A 20958-nucleotide genomic window follows, 5' to 3' on the forward strand; every position below is an offset into this window, starting at 1 on the left:
ATTAGAAATCAATGATAAAATAAAAAATAGAAACTATTCTAATACCTGGAGACTAAATAATACACTACTGAATGACAATTGGATAAAAGAAGAAATCAAGAATGAGATAAAAAAAATCTTAGAGGTAAATGAGGACACTGATACAACATATCAAAATCTCTGGGACACTACGAAGGCAGTACTAAGAGGAAAGTTCATTGCATTGAGCTCACTCATTAAAAGAATAAAAAGGCAATGAATAAATGACTTAACATTACATCTCAAAGCCCTAGAAAAAAAGAGGAACAAATCAACAGCAAAAATAGTTAAAGACAGGGAATAATTAAAATTAGAGCTGAAAACAATGAAATTGAAACAAAAGAAACAATTTTAAAAATTGACAAAACAAAGAGCTGTTTCTTTGAAAAATAAATAAATAAAATCAATAAATGCTTAGCCATGCTAACAAAGAGAGAGAAAACTCAAGTTAGTAAAATTTATTATGTTAAAGGAAATATCATGATAGACACTACATAAAACAGAAGATAATTAGAAACTATTTTGAAAACTTACACTCCAATAAAGTAGAAAATCTGCAAAACATCAACAAATTTCTAGAGACATATGATCTATCCAAACTGAATCAGGAGAACATATAGAACTTAAGCATGTCAATTTCAAGCAATGAAATAGAAGACATCATCGAAAGCTTACTGATCAAGAAAAACCCAGGACCAGACAGATTCTCAGCCAAGTTCTACAAGACCTTCAAAGAAGAATTAACACCAACACTCCTCAAATTATTCCATGAAATAGAAAAGGAGGGAAGCCTTCCAAACCCATTCTATGAGGCGAATATCACCAAAAACCAGACAAAGGCACATAAAAGAAAGAAAATTTCAGACCAATATCGCTGATGAACATAGATGCAAATATTTTCAATAAAATTATGGCAAATTGCATACAAAAGCATACTTAAAAGATAGTGCACCTTGATCAACTGGGGTTCATCCCAGGGATGAAAAGTTGATTAAACATACAGAAATCAATAAATATAACTCATCACATCAATAGACTTAAAGACAAGAATCATATAATCATCTCAATAGATTCACAAAAAGCATTAGACAAAATATAGCACCGCTTCATGATCAAAACACTAGAAAAACTGAGATAGTAGAAACATACCTCAACATTGTAAAAGCTACATATGTTAAAACCAAAGGCAATGTCATTCTAAATGGAGAAAAACTGAGAGCATTCCCTCTAAAAACTGGAACCAGGCAGGAAAGCCCCTTTTATTCATCACTTTACTCAACATTGCCCTTGAAACTCTAGCCAGAGCATTAGACAGGAGAAAGAAATTAAAGGGATACAAATATGATTCTATAGTTAGAAAACCCAAAATACTCCACCAGAGAACTTCTAGTATTAATAAATGAATTCAGCAAAGTAGCAGAATATAAAATCAATACCTATAAATCAAATATGTTCCTATACATCAGTGATGATTCCACTGAAAGAGAAATTAGGAAAATCCCATTCACAATAACTTCAAAAAAAATAAAATACTTGGAAATCAATCTAACAAAACAGGTAAAAGACCTCTAGAATGAAAACTATAAAACACTAAAGAAAGAAATTGAAGAAGACCTTAGATAGAGGCTCTTGGATAGGCAGAATTAATATCACCAAAATGGCCATACTAGGAAAAGTGTTATACAGGTTTAATGTAATTCCAATTAAAATTCCAATGACATTCTTCATAGAATTAGAAAAGGCAATCATAAAATTCAGTTGGAAAAATAAGAGATCCAGAATTTGTCAGAGCAATCTTTAGCAAGAAGAAGGAAGCAGGAAGAATCACAATGTAAGACCTCAAACTATACTACAGAGCCACAGTAACAAAAATGTCATGTTATTTGCACCAAAACAGACACATAGACCAAAGGTACAGAATAGAAGACATAGAGACAAGCCCACATAAATACAGTTATTTCATACTAGGAAAAAAGTGCCAAAAACATTCACTGAAGAAAAGTAGCCTCTTCAACAAATGGTGCTGGAAAAACTGGAAATCCATATGTAGCAAAATGAAATTAAACCCTATCTCTCACCCTGCACAAAACTCAACTCAAACTGGATCAAGGATCTAGGAATTAAACCGGAGAAAACTAGAAGAAAAAGTAGGCCCAAATGTTCACCGTGTTGGCTTAAGAACCAAATTCCTCAGCAAGACTCCTAAAGCAAAAGAAGAAAAATCAAGAATCAATAAATAGGATGGAATCAAACTAAAAAGCTCTTCACAATAAAATAAGCAACCAATAACTTGCAAAGAAAGCCTATAGAATGGGAGAGAAATTTTACCACAGGCACCTCAGATAGAGCATTAATCTCCAGGATATATAAAGAACTCAAAAAACTTAACACCAGGGGCTTGGGCTGTAGCTCAGTGATAGAGTGCTTGCCTAGCATGTGTGAGGCACTGGGTTGGATTCTCAGCACCACATATAAATAAATAAATAAATGTCCATTGACAACTGAAAAAGAAAATTTAACACCAAAAAAATAATAATAAATAGGCTAAGGAAATGAACAAATACTTCACAGAAGAAGAAATACAATTAATCAACAAATATATGAAAAAATGTTCAACATCTCTAGCAATTAGAGAAGTGCAAATCAAATCTACACTGAGATTCCATCTCACTCCAGTCAGAATGGCAAGCATCAATAACATAAGCAACAATAAATGTTGGTCAGGATATAGGGGGAAAAGTTCACTCATACATTGCTGGTAGGACTACAAATTGGTGCAACCACTCTGGAAAGCAGTATGGAGATTCCTCAGAAAACTTGGAATGAAACCACCATTTCACCCAGCTATCCCACTCTTTGGTCTAAACCCAAAGGATTTAAAATGGGCATACTACAGTGATGCAGTCACATCAATGTTTACAGCAGCTCAATTCATAATAACTAAACTATGGAACCAACCTACATGCCCTTCAACAGATAAATGGATAAAGAAAATGTGGTATATATACAAAATGGAACATTACTCAGCCTTAAAGAAGAATGAAATTATAGCATTTGCCAGTAAATGAATGGAACAGGAGACTATAATGCTAAGCACAATAAGTCAATCCCAAAGAACCAAAGGCCAAATGTTTCCTCTGATATGCAGATGCTAATTAACAATAATCAGAGGAAGAATAGAGGTATTTTGGACTAGACAAAGGGGAGTGAAGGGAGGGAAGGAGGTCAGGGAATAGGAAGGATAGTAGAATAAATTTTATATTATTACCCTATGTTCTTATATGATTACATGACCTGTGGAACTCCACATCGTGTACAATCAGATGAATGAGAAGTTATACTCCATTTATGTATGATGTGTCAAAATGCACTCTACTGGGCTGGGGTTGTAGCTCAGTGGAAGAGCGCTTGCCTAGCACATGTGAGGCACTGGGTTTGATCCTCAGCACCATATAAAAATAAATATATAAAATAAAGGTATTGTATCCATCTATAGCTGAAAAAAAAATTTTAAATGCATTCGACTGTCATGTATAACTAATTAAAACAACTTACACATACACATATAAACACGATGTTTTTAAGATCTATTCATATTGTTCTATGTTGTTCTAGGTGATCAAACATAAGTGGTACGTAAGTGTATAATCCACAATTGATTAATCCATTCTCCTAGTGTTGCACACCTCAATTGCCTACAACTTTTTACCTTTCCAAATAAAACATCAAAGAACATACTCCTGCATGTTCCCCTAGAATTTTGCATGAGAGTGGCTCTAGGGTATATATTCCAGGAGAGAGACTACTGTACTTATATGGGATATGACCTGATTTCTCTAAGAACAACCAGATAAAATCCTCAGAATACCCGAACCAGGTTACACTTCTGCTAACAGTGCAAAAGATTTCCCAACTTCCTTACCAACCGCAGGTATTCATTGATTTTCTGATGCTCATCTAAGTAGTGAGTGGCTTGGTGGGCCTATTCTAGGCCACCAGATCTTAAACTCCTCCCTATGGTTCTTAAGGATTTCTAGATCCAATACTCACCTGTACAGGTCCTAGGCAACCAGAAAGTTTATGTCAGGACATAGATTATAGGCCTTCACTCTCCTCTCAGGAGAGAGGGGAATTCTAGGTTCTCCTAAAACCTTCCTGAATGTTTCTGACCCCACTGCCCATGGGAATTTTCATCACAATGCATGGAACCAGTTCACTAATGACGAGTTCCTGCCTTCTTCCTCCCCGTTTTAACTACTGTAATATTAGCAACCAAGCAGACAACTCTTCAATTTTCAGTCTACATTGTACCTACCAAAAATGTATATCTCACTTTGACAGATTGTGAATTTCAGTTCGTATGTGGAATAGTGATTTTAAATGTTTAATTCTCTCAGTATAGACATTAATACAATTTATTTTACTCGTGCAGTTGTATCCACTTTTCAGTGATTTAAGCTTCACATTTTTACTTTTTAAAGCCTAAAAAGCAACATACTTTTCCCACCTATATCTATGACCAAAAACAAAAAAGGCTAAATCTGTTTGGAGAACATTTTTCTAGATCCCAACTGAGCATTTTCTTCTACATTGGCAGGAAAGAAAACCTCCAGTTGAAGGGAGGCAGTTTGGGTTACTGAAAAGAGACAGACTCGGTTATGAATCCTGTCTCTCTGCAGCCCTCCAGTTGTGGGACTGTCAGCAAGTAATTTAAATTCCAAACCTCAGTTTCGTCTTCTGTAATATGGAAATAATAATATCTATGCTTAAGATTTAATGTGAGAATTAAATGAAATCGTGTCTATACAATGCCTGGCAGGCAGTAAGCACTGAAAACTAGCAAGTTTTCCTCTTTCTCCTTCCCTTAAAAAAATAAACATAGAATCATCACGAGTACCTCTAGTCATGCTCCAAAATATCTGCAGCAAAAATGCTGCAGAAATGGGAATGTTTCACCTTTGAAATGAAACAGCGGAAACAGGCATTTGCATGCCTTGTTGTCCCAATATGTGGCTTGGTTTTGCCCTTTGCACGCAACAGGAAACTCACATGCCAGATAAAGAGGCACCATCACCAAACAAGTGCAAACTCTGCGTGTGCCTAGAGCACAGCGCTTAACACAACAGCGAGCGTCATTCAGATGAATCGTTTCAATCAAATAAAAATATGTTTGGGGCACAGTGTCTTTCCCCTCTATGCTCTGGGTATTTCTTGCATATACAAAGTACCCTTTGAAGTCAAGGAGAGCATCTCATATGGATGAGATACCTAGGGAGTAAAGAAATATGAAGAAAAACTCTAGGCCTGCGTTGTTGTTTCTTTTTTTAAGGAGTAAGCAGGTATTTAATGCAGATATCGATTTTTTTTATCAGGGTCAAAAGCTTGTTTGGTTCTGCTTTGTTTTGCTTTGCTTTCCTTTGTTTTTTAGAATCATTCAAAAGAGTAAAACCAGAGCCCTCACGCATATCTTATACTTTTCCCATCATCTGAGGTGGTCTTCTTCAACAGGGCCCTTCATGATGCAAGCATGATAAACTGTCTCGGAACCTCTTTTATCCATATCTTACACACTACATTCTCTTTAGGAAAAAAAAAAATCCTACATTGAGTAGACCAAAAATAGCATTTCATTTTTATCCCAAGAAAACTAGAGTAAATACACCCAGGTTAGTAATTAACCGAAGTAAATGCTTTCATCAACAACTGTCCACACCCCTGCCCTGCTCCAAAAAGTACAGGCAAGAACAGACCCAAGAGGAAAGATGACAAAGCTTAAGATGGACTTAAAATAGACAGTAGCAAGGTGTCACACTTTTCTCCCCCATCCCAGAAAGCAGTGGTGGGAAGGGAAACATATTCATAGCTGAGTATGGAGGATTTATTGAAGGTCCTTAGAACACAGAACATACCCTGGGAAACCCTGTGAGCCGTAAAGCCTATGTTTAGAACACAATCAGTTTTCCCCCAGGAGGCTCTATCCCTTCAACTTCTCAGCTTTAGGGAGGTGAGTGAGCAGCTTACTGCAAACCTGACTTGAACAACTTATAGATCACCAGCCACACCAGGCTGGGCCACACCATAGCTACATGACATCACATCAGGTTACACCCGTGAACTGGGCTTCCCTCTTGTGCACCAGCCAAGTGTTTCTCAATTTAGATCCAGGAGATCACTAGTTTATAACAAAATGTAGTGGGTGGGCAAAGACTAAAGGCCAAGATCCAAAATGGGAATTAGAACAGGGTGATTGAGGTGGCTGAAGATAGAGATCAGCAGACGGAAGGGGTGATAAGGGATGAGAAAAAGAGCAAGAGATGATAGGATATTGTCAAAGTGACTATGCCTGAGGAAAGGAAATCTCCCTTTATATAAATAGAGTCTTCAAATGTTAGCTATCATTTATTATTCACTCCTATAGGCCAGGCACTGTCCTAAACTACATGACATACATGAGTGTGTTTATTCCCTCAACACTATGACAGAGACGTCATCGTTTTCATGCCCCTTGCACACATGAGGAAACTAAAACACACAGAGGTGAATAAGACACAGCTAGTAGATGGCAGAACCAGGGGAAAGACCCAGATGGTTGAGCTCAGAGTCCACTTGCTTCCCTACTCCATATATTGCCTTTCCATAGAGAGAGCTAGGGGGCCTAAATCCTGGCTTAGCTCATGTATTAATGGCACATGCCAGTGTCTGTGTCTCCTGGTTACCAATAGGAAGCAAGGACCCCAGGGTAGCATGGTGGTCCTCTCTCACCTCTCAGCCTCGGAACATCACCCCATTGCCACACACAAGAGGAAACAAGCTCTTTCAGGCCAGGATGGGTATAAGGTATGGCTTATGAAAGGTCCTATTTGGTCCTTTCTATTTGACCCACTATTAAGCCTCCATAAAGCTTCCTCGTGAAAGAAAAGCTTCCTTAATGAGAAATTCCCCCATGAGGGCAAACCTGTCATTCTCTCAGGCCAGATTGTCATGGAAACTTTTATGAAGAGGAGCCCAACACTCAAGTCTTCAGGCAGCAAAAGAATCCATGCAGTTGTTCTTTTGTAAAATTATACAGATTTATTCATCGCAACAAGTGAGGCAATGACACAAGTTCCTTTTACTGATGAACAGAGTCAGAACATAATGAGAGGAACACAGTCGAGTTTAATGTATCAGACCTCCAGCCACTCAGCCAGCCCCCATACGGCAGTCCTCAAAGAGTCCAATCAAGGCATTTTTTTTAAAAAAAAATCATTGGACCAGAATTATAAAATGATTATGAATTTGAAAAAAAATGCTTTGGTCTTCCAAATAATGCACAGACATCTTAGTGTAAGCAAAAACAGAGTCTCATACTATAAACCAGGGTCAGCAAACTATAGCTTTCTGGCCGGATCTTGCGGACTGCCTGATTTTACACAATCCAGAACCAAACAGGTTTTTAAAAGGTTGAGAAAAGAATTAGAGGAAGAATGATATATTAAGACAGATTAACATTATATGAAATATGATACCCAATATACGAAATACATAAAGCTTTATTGGAACACAGACATGTTTATTTGTTTACTTATTGTCTATGGCTGCTTCCATGCTAGGAAGGCTCAAAGTCAAAAATATTTCCTATCTGGCTCTTTCCAGAAAAAAGAGTTTTCAGACCCCATTCTAAAGTGATAAATGATAAATATATGGCCCTGATAAATTTCTCACTAATTGCTGAATTGTAGTTTTTAATCGTTACAGAACAGTGAAGCATTCCGTGACCTATCCCAGTAATTAATTTCTAAAAACCTATCCTAAATTGACATTGCAGCCTATTACTCATTCTAATGATAAGTTGCAAGTCCTTAATTGTTTCAAGGGGCGTGTTTTCTCTTACACAAAAATGATGTATGACTGATACAAACCAGGGCATTTCTTCAAACGCCTGAGTGAAACAAAGCAGAAAGCATCCCGTGCACACACACACTCACTTGGCAGGAACATTTTGCTGCTAAGCTTGAAACCAAACAATTAAAGTCCATAAAGACAGAGCACGTGGACTTCTACTCCTGCCTCTTGCTGACTCCAGAATTCCTGAATCCACAGAAATTTGTTGTGTGTGTGTGCAGTTTTTCATTAAGCATTTCAAAAGGAAAACAGGGTACCTGTCTTCTTTTGAAAACATATAGTTTGTTGTTATTTATGACAACCCTTTCACAGTGACTGAGTATTATTTTTATGTTTCTCTTCGAAAAAGTGATCTGTCACAGGATGTGACTGTCTTGCTGTCCTTTATGTAATTCATGTGCTCTGTGCATATTTGTAGCGTCCTGCAGTCTGCAGATCCAATCCGATTCTCATCCGCCGCTGCTCCCCAAACATATGCCTCTAGAACACTTCCAAATCTAGCATCATTGCTGACTTCAAAAGTTGCTCCCTAAGCAAAGGCTTTGGAAAAGACACAAAACAGACTCTCCAATTATTATAATTCAGGCATCTCCTAGGAATTCATAAATGTGCTGTAATAAATTAAGCATGTTATCTCCCTGAGTTACATAAAAGTTTTATTTGTATTCAAATGCCAAACTGAACAGCAACTTCTTCATGGGAGGTACTGGCCAGAAAGAAGTCTTCAATTGAAAGCCCAGGAATCTGTGGTCCAGGCCCAGCCCTCAGTGTACCCACTCTATAAACTTGAACACTGGAGAAAATGTTCTACTCTTATGACAAATTCACATTGTTCAGTTTTGCTTTAAAGTTTTGCAGAATTCTGTGCAGACATCTTTCTTGTGATCTTAATCAGAAAATTATTCATGACTCATAGGTCCCAAAGACTTCTTTAAACAAGTTTGAGAACCTGCTGAAGCTCAATCAACAGTTTTAAAAGCTATTCTAAAACAGTTACAATCAAATGCAATATGTTTTCCAAACAAAATGAATAATTTTGTCTCTGACTCTCATTCAACCACGTCAAGTCATACTCTTTACTTTAGTCTAGAAATATATTTGTTAATTTTTATAAGGAGCTTTTAAATGAAATAGGTCTGCAAGAAAATCGATTTATCCAACAAAAAATTGGTTTTACTGAGTTACTAATGCCACTATTTGCCTCTGTTAGTCATTACCAACTCTGTATCAGAGACAAAGAAGAGAAATATCTCTGTACCACAAAACCAGATTTTTTTCTTAAAAATCAAGCCAATGGGGATAAGAGAAGGAAGGAGCACATTTAATTAGGCCTAGGCTTGTTGCCTGATTTTCATTAGGCCCCTGCCTGATTCTGATTTGGCCCACTCTAAGTCCTTTTAGGCCACTGGGTACGAAGGCCAGTGCTTATTTTCATGGCTGTTTCAATTCATCAAGAAAAACCCTTTGAAAGATGAAAGACACTCCACATTTTTTCACCTGTTGTTCTTTCTTGTGTGCCTGTCACTTCACTAGCCAAACTTGCTTCAAGCCAAACCAAATGCTTTCCAAACCTCTACAGTATGCCTTTGAAGATCTTAAGTATTTTCTTATGCTGACCAATATAGCTTCCAAATAAGGAATAAAAACATAACGTAGTTCTTAAGTTATTTTAAAAAAATACCAGAAATGCAAAAACACATTCCAGTATGTGCATAAAAACAAAATTCTTCTTCCCCAAGTTTAGAAGAGTCTTGAGCCAAATACACCTGATGTTCATTACCACACCCAGAGCACATTGCTTATGTATGACAAAGTTCCTGCAAAGACCATATGCTGTTTTTATTATTGCCACTTCACTAGTTTTCCCAGGCTTACTAGAAAAAAAAATTCTATAAGACTAGCCCACTAAGTAGGCCCATCTTACTACCCTGATGAAATTTGGTTTGCTATTTATGTGAATAGCAATAAACATTTCTCTCTTTATTTCCAACAACACAGCAATTAGGATCCTAATCTGTCACCACCAGCTTCAGGTTTTGGCTTTCATCAAAAGAAAAGGAATTTTCCAAAGAGAAACAACACAGTGCTACCTTCAATCTAAAAATAGTTCTGTCTTCTACACAATCTGCACTTTCACATGGCTCCAGCAAACCTTGCTTTAAGCAGTTTCCAAAGGAGACGCTAGGAGAAGTGCACAAAAGACACAAATATTAGGTACTGGTTTAGCTTAGAGAGATGCAAATAAGTAAAATCTGATAGAAAAGCAGAAAAGACAATGTTAACAAGTAAATGAGGCCTCTAATTTGTTGATGTTTCTTGAGGGGATCAAAATGAGATACAACAAAATAACTGGACATAGTAAATATACCTAACCTCTAATATACCTGATTTTCAGAAACTTTTAAAAAAGTCTATACCAAAGGGCTTATTTGTAAAAAGTTGAGTCATGAGGATTACATGAAACACTTTTTATTAGCAGAAAACCAACTTAAAAACAAAGAATGAAGTAGGGACAATTCCCCAGATGGTATTTTACTTAGCATAGTTATAGGTTATCTAAAAAGTGATAATAATGATAATTAGTAGCATTATTATAACTACTTATTAAATGCTTTTCATATACCAGACACAGTACTAAGCAAGAACTAAGCATGCACATTATCTTCTTTAATATTCTCAATAGCATCATTAGTGCATAATATTATCTTAATTTTCCAGTAGAATCCAAAACTCAGAGGGGTTAGGAAACTTGCTCAAAGACTCACTATTAGAAAAAGCCACTAAACTGACAGTAGTTGGTTAAAGTAGTTAGTGTTCACCAGTAATTAGTTTCTCTGAAGTTTTCACAGTGACGATGTCATTTAGGTATCTATTGTTTACTTCTCATTACATCATTGTGTTTCTGTGAGATATAGCAAATAAGAAAGAAGTGAGGGCTGGGGATGTGGCTCAAGCGGTCGCTCGATCGCCTGGCATGCATGCGGCCGGGGTTCGATCCTCAGCGCCACATACAAACAAAGATGTTGTGTCCGCTGAAAACTAAAAAATAAATATTAAAAATTCTCTCTCTCTCTCTCTCTCTCTCTCTCTCTCTCTCTCTCTCTCTCTCTCAAAAAAAAAAAAAAAAAGAAAGAAAGAAAGAAAGAAGTGAAAGTGTTCTCACCACAAGGAGACCAGGAATTTGCCTTGGATCAATTCTTGCTCACTCTTGATGTTTAACAAATGTGAGAAAAGTAGCTGGATGCCATGGTGCTCACCTGTAATCCCAGCAGCTTGGAAAATTGAGGCAGGAGAATTGTGAGTTCAAAGCCAGCTTCAGCAACTTAGCAAGGCCCTAAGCAACTTAGCGAGATCCTGCCTCTAAATAAAATATAAAAAGAGCTGGGGATGTGGCTCAGTGGTTAAGCACCTCTGGGTTCAATCTGCAGTAAACCCCCTCCAAAAAAACTTAAGCAAAGTTAATTTATTCAATAATAGTTAATAAGCACCTATTATTGACTAGGCAGTCACTGTTCATCCTAAACTTGACTGTGGAAAAAAATGAAAGAATTTGTTCCATCTATAGCTAGAGTTTGCCCAGTTCTCATTCATGCAACAAATAAGGTTGCATGAATCAACTAAACTGGATTTCATGGCTTTCCCCCTCAGTTCATCAGGATGCCGCCATCAATTAAGTATTTCCCACAGTAGCTCAGAAATCCCTCAATGCATCTCACCTGTGATAATGAATAAGACTTGTGGATAAGCCAGATACTGTGGCTTCCAAATTCTCCTGCCCTTGTCCAGTCCTCTCCATGGATGGCATAGGAACTAGAAGAGAAGCCCTCTCCCTTCTAGCTTTACTGCATTCTATCAGAGAGATCTCCAAGTAATCTTGTTTCTACCTCCAGAGTTTCAACAAAACAACTTTCTTAGCACTCATTTGTAGCTTTCCCCTCAAGTCTCTAAAGGATTGAGTCTCAAGGGAGGCCAAGACTAGAGACAAATCCGAGTTATGGACACCACACCATTCTCAGAACGGCCCCTCTCCCCTGATGACTAATGCTTGTTACTGGATCAAACTGTCACCCCTGGATTCCTCTTTCTCTATAATAAGCATCTCCTAGGATGATCTTCAATCCTCCTACAAAAGGACTCTGACGGGTCCTTCCTACCAGGAATTTTACAATGCCCAATAGTAGAAGACACAGTTTGAGTGTATGGCCATGTTCACACCCCACCCATCCACACAGCCCTTAGTAGGAAACAAGCACCTTGGAGCTGGTCATGGAGAAACTAAAGATGGAACTAAATTATGCCTGCATTCGGATACGGTTTATTTGGAAGATTTAGGAGACAGACAGGATAGAGCATAACTTCTGAGTAATTAAACCACCAGAAGACATTGATCAAGATTGGTCCCAAAAACAGTACTGTAAAATTGCAAGAATAGATTGAGCTCAGGCAGGAGGACTGTTAAAGGGGATTTCAAGGATAAGCATAAATTAGCTACAAAAATCGCAAAGCATTAAAAATCTATTCTTATGATCTCTAACAGAACAGGTTATAACTTGAGAGAACATAAGTCCAGTTTCCTCATTTTTGACAATGGTCTTCTGATACAGTTGGTACCCTACCCAAATTCCCTTGACCCACTCCTGTCAATTTGGTTTTCTAGACCTTTGGCAGATAGCCTCCTTCAAAACACAATGGGCTGGGCTGGGGTTGTGGCTCAGTGGTAGAGCACTTGCCTAGCACGTGTGAGGCACTGGGTTTGATCCTCAGCACCACATTAAAAATAAATGAGTAAAATAAAAGCATTGTGTCCATCTACAACAAAATAAAATTTTAAAAGAGGCAATGGGTTCCTAGCTCAAACATTTGTATCTTTGCCTGCAGGTCAGAAAGTTAATTCCTTCAAAAACAACCTTTAATTCCTGAAGGCAGAGGATAGCAGGTAGATGCTGCAGGTTCTCTGCCTTTTGGGAGTCTCTAAGAGGGTCCTGGCAGGTCAGAGTTCCAGGTGCCCCCAGAGGTAGTCACTCCTGAATACACCTTGATTGACTTTAACTCATCCCTGTCCCGTATTCCTACTCATTCATGGTGTTCCTGGGACCATTTCAAAAATAAACCACTTAACTCCCAAATAACCGGCTTCATCACTTAAGAAGTGACTTGAGTCCAAAGTTAAAGGATGAAGAAAAGTTTCCAGGCAAGTTCTCATAAGCACAAAGTTTGGGCTTATCAGGGAAGGGAAAAGGAGAGAAAGAGGAATCCCTCTTTCCTCACAATTTTATCCTCTCTTTCAGAAAAGTGTCATCTAGAATCCTCAACAGAATAAAAAAGAAGAGCAAACTGGAAAACCCATCCCAGAGGTGTTCCAGTAATTCTGGATAGATAGTATATACAGTCTCTGCTGGTTTACTAGGGTTGCTGCAACAAAATACTACAAACTGAGTGGCCTTAGACAAATAGATTTTTTTTTTTCTTCTCACAATTCTGGAAGCTACAAATCTAAAATCAGGTGTTGGTACACCTCAGATAGAGCATGAATCTCCAGGATATATAAAGAACTAATAAAAGCTTAACACCATAAAACAAATAACCCAATCAATAAATGGGATAAAGAACTGAACAGACATTTCAAAGAAGAAGAAATACAATTAATCAACAAATATATGAAAAAATGTTCAACATCTCTAGCAATTAGAGAAATGCAAATCAAAACTACACTGAGATTCTGTCTCACTCCAGTCAGATTGGCAACTATCAAGAATACAAGCAACAATAAATGTTGGTCAGGATATGGGGGGGGAAGTACACTCATACATTGCTGATGGGACTACAAATTGGTGCCACCACTCTGGAAAGCAGTATAGAGATTCCTCAGAAAACTTGAAATGGAACCATCATTTCACCCAGTTATCCCACTCCTAGGTTTATACCCAAAGGACTTAAAATGAGCATACTACAGTGATGCAGCCACATCAATGTTTACAGCAGCTCAATTCACAATAGCTAAACTATGGAACCAATCTACATGCCCTTCAACAGATGAATGGATAAAGAAAATATGGTATATATACACAATGGAATAATACTCAGCCTTAAAGAAGAATGAAATTATAGCATTTGCCAGTAAATGAATGGAGCAGGAGACTATCATGCTAAGCACAATAAGCCAATCCCAAAGAACCAAGGGCCAATGTTTCCTCTGATAAGCAAATGTCAATTAACAATAATTGGGGAAAGAATAGAAGTATTTTGGACTAGACAGAGGGGAGTGAAGGGAGGGAAGGTGGTCTGGGAGTCAGAAGGATAGTAGAATAAATTGGACATTATTACCCTATGTTCATATATGATTACATGACCTGTGTAACTCTACATCATGAACAATCAGTAAAATCTCCTAGGACTCGTTTACAATATTTTCTTGTTTAAAATACCAATACAGCCTCCCTTGTTATAAGATAAATTGAACCAAGCAAACATAATCCCAGTGGCTCGGGAGGCTGAAGCTGGAGGATCGCAAATTCAAAGCCAGTCTCAACAACTTAGCAAGGGCCTAAGCAACTTAGTGAGACCTGTCTCAAAATAAAAAATAAAAAGAGCTGGGGATGTGGCTCGGTGGTTAAGAGTCCCTGGATTCAATTCCTGGTACCAAAAAAAAAAAAAAATTAAAGAAAAATGGAGGCATGTGAGTAGAGCATTCCACAATTTTTCATCAAGCAGCTTCAGACCATAAGCTGTTTGGGGGATCTTGCCAAGAGGGCCTGAGGGGAAAACTTTTTAGGATGAGCACTTCAGAAGCAAGGTAATGAAAATACTTGATTGTTAGAGTGGAGCAATAGCCTTCCTTGGACCATTCCAGTGGAAAGTTCATAAGGTTATTAGGGGTTTCTGATTGGTTAAGCAATTTTACTGTTTACACTGAGTTGAGCTGGGGTCTTTACATAGAAGCCCAGTGCACTGGAGCCACCTCAGCCTAATGCCTTCCCAATTAATTATTTTAATAACCTGAATCAGAAGGCCATGGGTATCTGGCTTTCTGATTCAGGGTATTAATATATATATTAGTTGTAGATGGACAAATACCTTTATTTTGTTTATTTATTTTTATGTAGTGCTGAGGATCAAACCTAGGGCCCCTTACATGCTAGACAAGCACTCTACCTCTGAGCCATGACCTCAGCCCTGGGAATCTGTAACTTTAACATGCATCTACATAATTCTTTTATTGATAGTTGGAATGATCGGTTCCTGCCCTTAATGAAATCTCATGCCTTATTGTTCTGTTAATCTAATTCACACAGGTCCTTTCTAGGGATATTCCTGGCCACCATGTCTTCTTTATGAACAATTCTCAGATGCTCTGTTTATGTCTGTCTGAAATGCCAAGCCCACCCACAATTCCTTAAAAAGTCAGTTAGTAACAATGCATATTTTGCCATTTAAGTCACCACCTTTCTTTCTTACACCATTTCCTCTTTTCCATATTCAAATGGTTCAATGCTGACAGCAGTCCAACCATCTCATTAAATGCAAGTGTCATTACAGGCTTTTCCAACGTAACCTTGTTTTTTCAACCAAATAGAACTTTTAACAGCAATTATATGGGTGAGGTCAGCTGAAGTCCTGAAGCTAGATGGAATTCGAAAGGGTTCTGAAGTTTTCAAAATATCGAAAATCTCTGTTCAATGCATTAGCTGTCCCTGGCTTCAGGGAAACCCTAGCAGAGTTCTTGTTTTTCAGAACAGCCACCCTTTTAGTCATGTTTGATGTATTTACTTCCAGCCATGGCAAATTTAGAATACAAACAATTGTGTCAATTTTCTTGGGTGGCAGCAAATTATGACTTCACTCAGAAATCAGACATTTCTGTTGTTGTCTCTTAGAGGCTGCCTGCAATGAGTAATGATTAAGGGCTAGCATCACATAGGCACGAAGGTGACCAAGGGAATGTGCTAGGAGAGATTAGAGTGCATCTCCTGTGTCTATTTTCCTTCTCAGCAGCTGCAAATATTGTCATTTGTTGTCCCCCACTTCCCCACCCCTTCCAAAGGTTGTTTTGTCTTATCTGATGTTGAAACTCTTCCACACAGCTTTGAACACCAAAACATAAGAACAAGAAATCAGTTGGAAATGTGTTCTTCTCTCTTCCTATGCTTGACATTTTCACACTGATAAGGCACAGTTAAATATTGACTTTTGGGTTAAGTTTGGATTAGGTGTCTGGCCCATCAGCATTGATCGTGAACCATTATCTTTCTCCTTCTTCTAGAGGACTGAGTTCTCTTATAAAAGCAGAAAGGGCAAAAGGGAAAAAAAATGTTAGTTGCAGTATTGTCATTAATTACTTCAAGTTTTTTCCTGAGATATGATTAAAATTGTCATTGAGTTTTAAGATAGGGAGCCTTTCTGTTAAAGATTGTATCCCAATACCATCAGCAGCTGCAAATACTGTCATTAGGACAGTACTTAGGACATACGGACTCATCCTAACATTAGGACATATTGAAAATGATATTTTAATGCTTGCAGATTATTCACACATTTTTAAATTCTTCCATCAAGGAAAATGCTACCCTATGAGCAATATGAATGTACAAAAATAGATAACTGGCTAATTTTAATTATTTTCCAGTTAAATGTATACTACTGCCATAGTAAAGTCAATTGGTGAAGACCTCTGCACTCAATTTAGGCAGCACATACCCAGACTGACTGATTAAGCTTCCTAGACCAATAGTAATGATCAAGGGCCTGCATCACGCAGGCACTACTCCTTAGTAGGAAGCTAGTCAAATGCAAAACAAAGGTTACTTTGCCTCCCCTTACCTTTCTTGAGCCCCCACATTGTCTCCCATTGCAGACTATAAGTTCCTGGAAAGCAGGAAGATCTCAGTTGATTTTCCAAGATGCAACACTTCTTGTCCTCTGAAAATATTTCCTTCATATTCCACCAGTTTAAATAATAAAATCCTATTCAGAATGCTCTTCACAGCACACGCTCAGCCAAATCAACAGATCTTGCAGGGCCACAGAGGGTCAAGGTATATATATAGTCTCTGCTCCTAAAGAGTTCATAATTTAGTTAAAAATAAAATAATACAGATTACTTGCTAAAATAATGGTAGCAAAGGAAAAATCATTGAGTTTAATGGAAAGAACACTCACTGTGGACTAAAATGGTGACAGCAACCTTCATGAATAGATTTGCCCTGGGCCTTGAAAGAATTTTCAGGTTTTCTGTGAGACAGGACATTCCTATTACACTGTTTTACCCACAACCTCTGAAGATTAAAATATTTTATGTAAAGAAAATTTTGTTGGGCTGGTGATGTGACTCAGTGGTAGTGGTAGAAAGCTTGCCTAGTATGCATGAGGTTTTTCTTAGGTTCAATCTCCAACACCAGAAAACAAAACTAAGAATATTTTGTTTTAGAGTCCAGGTGACTGGCTTAATTGCTTTTAAAGAAAACTAGACACTATCTTTGTTATTGCATTGGCAAGGCAGCTAAAATATAAAATATATATAAATACATACATGTCTGGTTTTTATGTCCAGGAACTGCAATTTCACAATATTCATTATATATATATATATATTTCAGTATATATATATGAGAGAGAGTGTCAAGGTAAAACATCTCACTTAATTGGAGCAAAATTTCCCAACTGTGCTAATTTTTAGTTGTACTAACATCTAACAGGCAAGTTATAAATTCTCAAGAAAGTAATTTTTATCAACACTAGTACATATTAACTATAAAGTCTCTTCCCAGTATCTATGTAATGACCCTGACTTGCAAGAAATATTGCTTGATGATTCAAGTTGTGGATAATGAAACAAAGATTCCCATTCAGATAGGCAGTTCCATCAGCACTTCAGAACTAGGAATCTACACTCCAATCTACCAGAAATCAGGAATGTACAAAATTGAGAGTCTTGAGTCAGATCCCTACTAAAAGCACGAGTGAACAGACATGAGAATCCAGCAAATGAACCAAAAATAAAACTAAATTAAAAAGACCACTATGGGTATCTGCGCCTGAGAGAAAAGAGCAGTTCAGAGAAGTCTGGTAGTGAAGTGAGATTGTCACAGAGCTAAGGAAAGCACAGAGAAGTTTGTCTGGTTTTCTCTACAACCAAGAGAACCTCATTCTGACCTCACACAGGGTACAATCCAACCTAGTCAAAGAAAAAAAAAAAAACTCCAAAGTTTTTTTTTTTTAAATATGGTAACCACATTTAAACTATTCCCACTACCCCCCCAAAAAAAGTCTTTTCCAGAAATTGCATTAGAGTTTATGACTGACTGTGCTTGTCCTCTTAATCTATAGATTCAACATGAGAATTTCTCAAACTGGAGTTTGCTGACCCATTTCAGAGGATTTGCATGACAGAATAGGGAAGGTCACTTTTCTGGGTGTTTCATGATGTGAAACCAAGAAAGCAAACAGGCAGCTTCTCAACAAGGTGGGTGAACAAAAAAAAAGGGGGGGAGGGAAGGACTTTACTGGAATTTAATACTGGAAATTCAAAGCAGACCAAGGACTCAGGAGACTGGATATAATAAGGAAAAAAATTCCCAGTGCCACAGACGTTGCTGCAGCCAAAGTCACCAGCCAGGGCAGTCCCTCTGAGAGCAAAGTACAGAGAAAAGGGAATTAAAGGAACCCCCATTTTCTTGAGGTGTCTGGGTATGGAGAGTTTAGAGACCAAGGACATTGTCCAACTAAACTAAAAGGCATGCTGAACAATATCCTTGTGTAGGAAAGAAACCACCATATCTCCAGGCTGCAGACAGGAAGGCACCATTTTGCAGACAGTGCAGGAGCTGGCAGCTGAGGGAGATGATTCCTGGCAAACTCAAGTTTAGCCTGAAATACAGGCCTGGTAAACCCACACTGCACAACATAGAGTGTGCCTAAGTGAGCACAAGAAAACCAAATGTGGAGAGAGGTTTACACAGGAGACTACTGGTCATGGAAACCCACACAGCTCTACCCCTTCACCTCCAACCCAGCTGCTTGCAGGACTGAGAGAGACATGCCTGGCCAGGAATTCAAAAGAGCAGGAGCAGGAGAGTTTGAGTTGGGAGGCTGAACCTGAGACCAGGAAGCAGGGGGACTGCAGGAGACATAGTTGCCTGAGAATTGGCACCTCAACCACAGGAGTGGAATCCAGAGGAGATACCTGGGGTGCAGTCTTTCAGTGCAGACTGACCCTGGAGGTGTGCTGATTTAAAGTCTCCAGACCAATTGGCATCCAGCAAAGAGCATGGAGCCCACCTGAACCTAAACACTGCCTCTGAGAATTCCACTTACAGGATCCTCTCTCACTCCAGCAACCCCACCTAACACAGCTGAGAAGAGAAACTGAGAATCTTCTAAACTCCAATGGACACAATTCTTTAACTTTTATTCAAGATCTTTTTTTCTTCTTCTTTGTTTTCTCTGCTTAATTGTGACCTTAATGGTTTATGGACATTTATATATCATTCATATTTGCTTTTTTTCATTTCTAGCATTTTTTGAAGCCAATTATTTTTCATGGCTCAAAATTTTGAGGACTAGGATTTTTGATTAGTATATTTCAATTTTATTTTGTATTCTTTTATTATTTTTAAAATTACATATATATATATATATATATATATATATATATATATATATATATCCACATTTGGTATTCTCTCACTTATCTGTTTCCCTTGATTCTCTTTCTCTCTTTTCTTCTTCTAACAGCCAATCTCTGCTGTTCTCTTTCACTCTTCCTTTAATTTTTTACTTCTATCTTCTCCTCCCTTATAATCATCACATCCTACATCACTTCTGTTCTCCCAGCAGACCATTCAAAATTGGAAAACTTTTGCAAACTTAACTGTTTTTACTGTGGGCAATAAGTGACCATATCATTTCTGCTTATTGTGACAATTAGCATTATAGATGTCTTAGTAGAAACTACTTCATTTAATGCTGGATATTGTTTGCATTGCTTGTTGTTATTATTTGTCTCTCCCTAAGCTATGAGGTACTAGAAACCTTCAGGGACATAACAAGTCCACAGGATAGAAACTCTTTTACCTCAGATCCATACTGCTAGATGGGTAAATTCACAAATAACATAAAAAATCAAGGGAACAAATTGCCCAAACTAAGATACTTCAATTACAGAATGTAATGACACCATGGTGGAAAAAATGTCAGAGAAGTAATTTAAAATGTAAATAGTCAAACTGATCTGTGAAGTAAAGTTGATGTAGGGAATGAAATCAGAAAGGAAATACTTGGAGTAAAAAATCACTACAAGATAAAAATTGAGATTCTGGGGGGTGGGAAACAGAAATGCTTGAAATAAAGAAATCAATAAACCAAATTAAGAATTGAATGGAGCATCACCAACAGAGTCGATCACTCAGAAGACAGTTTCAGGCAATGAAGATGAAATATATACTCTTGAAAACAAAGTTGACCATAGAGAAAAGATGTTGAGACCATGAACAGAACTTCCAAGAAATATGGGATACCTGAATAGACCAAATTTAAGATTTATCAGAATAGATGAAAGCTTAGAGATACAAACCAAAGGAATATATAATCTTTTCAATGAAATAATATCAGAAAATTTCCCTAACTTAAAGAGTGAAATGGAATATCAAATACAGCAGGCTTACAGGACCCCAAATAAACACAATTACAAGAGACCCATACCAAGGAACATTATTATGAAAATACCTAACATACAAAATAAGAATAAAATTTTAAAAGATTTTAGAGGAAAACAGTAGGTAACATTTAGAAGGAAACCAATCCAAATCTCAGCTGATTTCTTAACCCAGATTCTCTAAGCCAAGAGATCTTGGAATAATATATACCAAGCTCTGAATGAAAATGGATGTTAGCCAAGAATACTATCAAGCAAAATTAAGCTTTAGAATTGATAATGAATAAAAACTTCCACAATAAACAAAAGTTAAAAGGAATTTACAAGTAGAAAGCCTACACTACAAGACATATTAAATAAAATATTTTATGAAGAAGAAATGAAAAATAAAAATGAAAACCAACAAA

Source organism: Callospermophilus lateralis, chromosome 1, assembly GCF_048772815.1.
Source record: "Callospermophilus lateralis isolate mCalLat2 chromosome 1, mCalLat2.hap1, whole genome shotgun sequence".
Taxonomy (NCBI): domain Eukaryota; kingdom Metazoa; phylum Chordata; class Mammalia; order Rodentia; family Sciuridae; genus Callospermophilus; species Callospermophilus lateralis.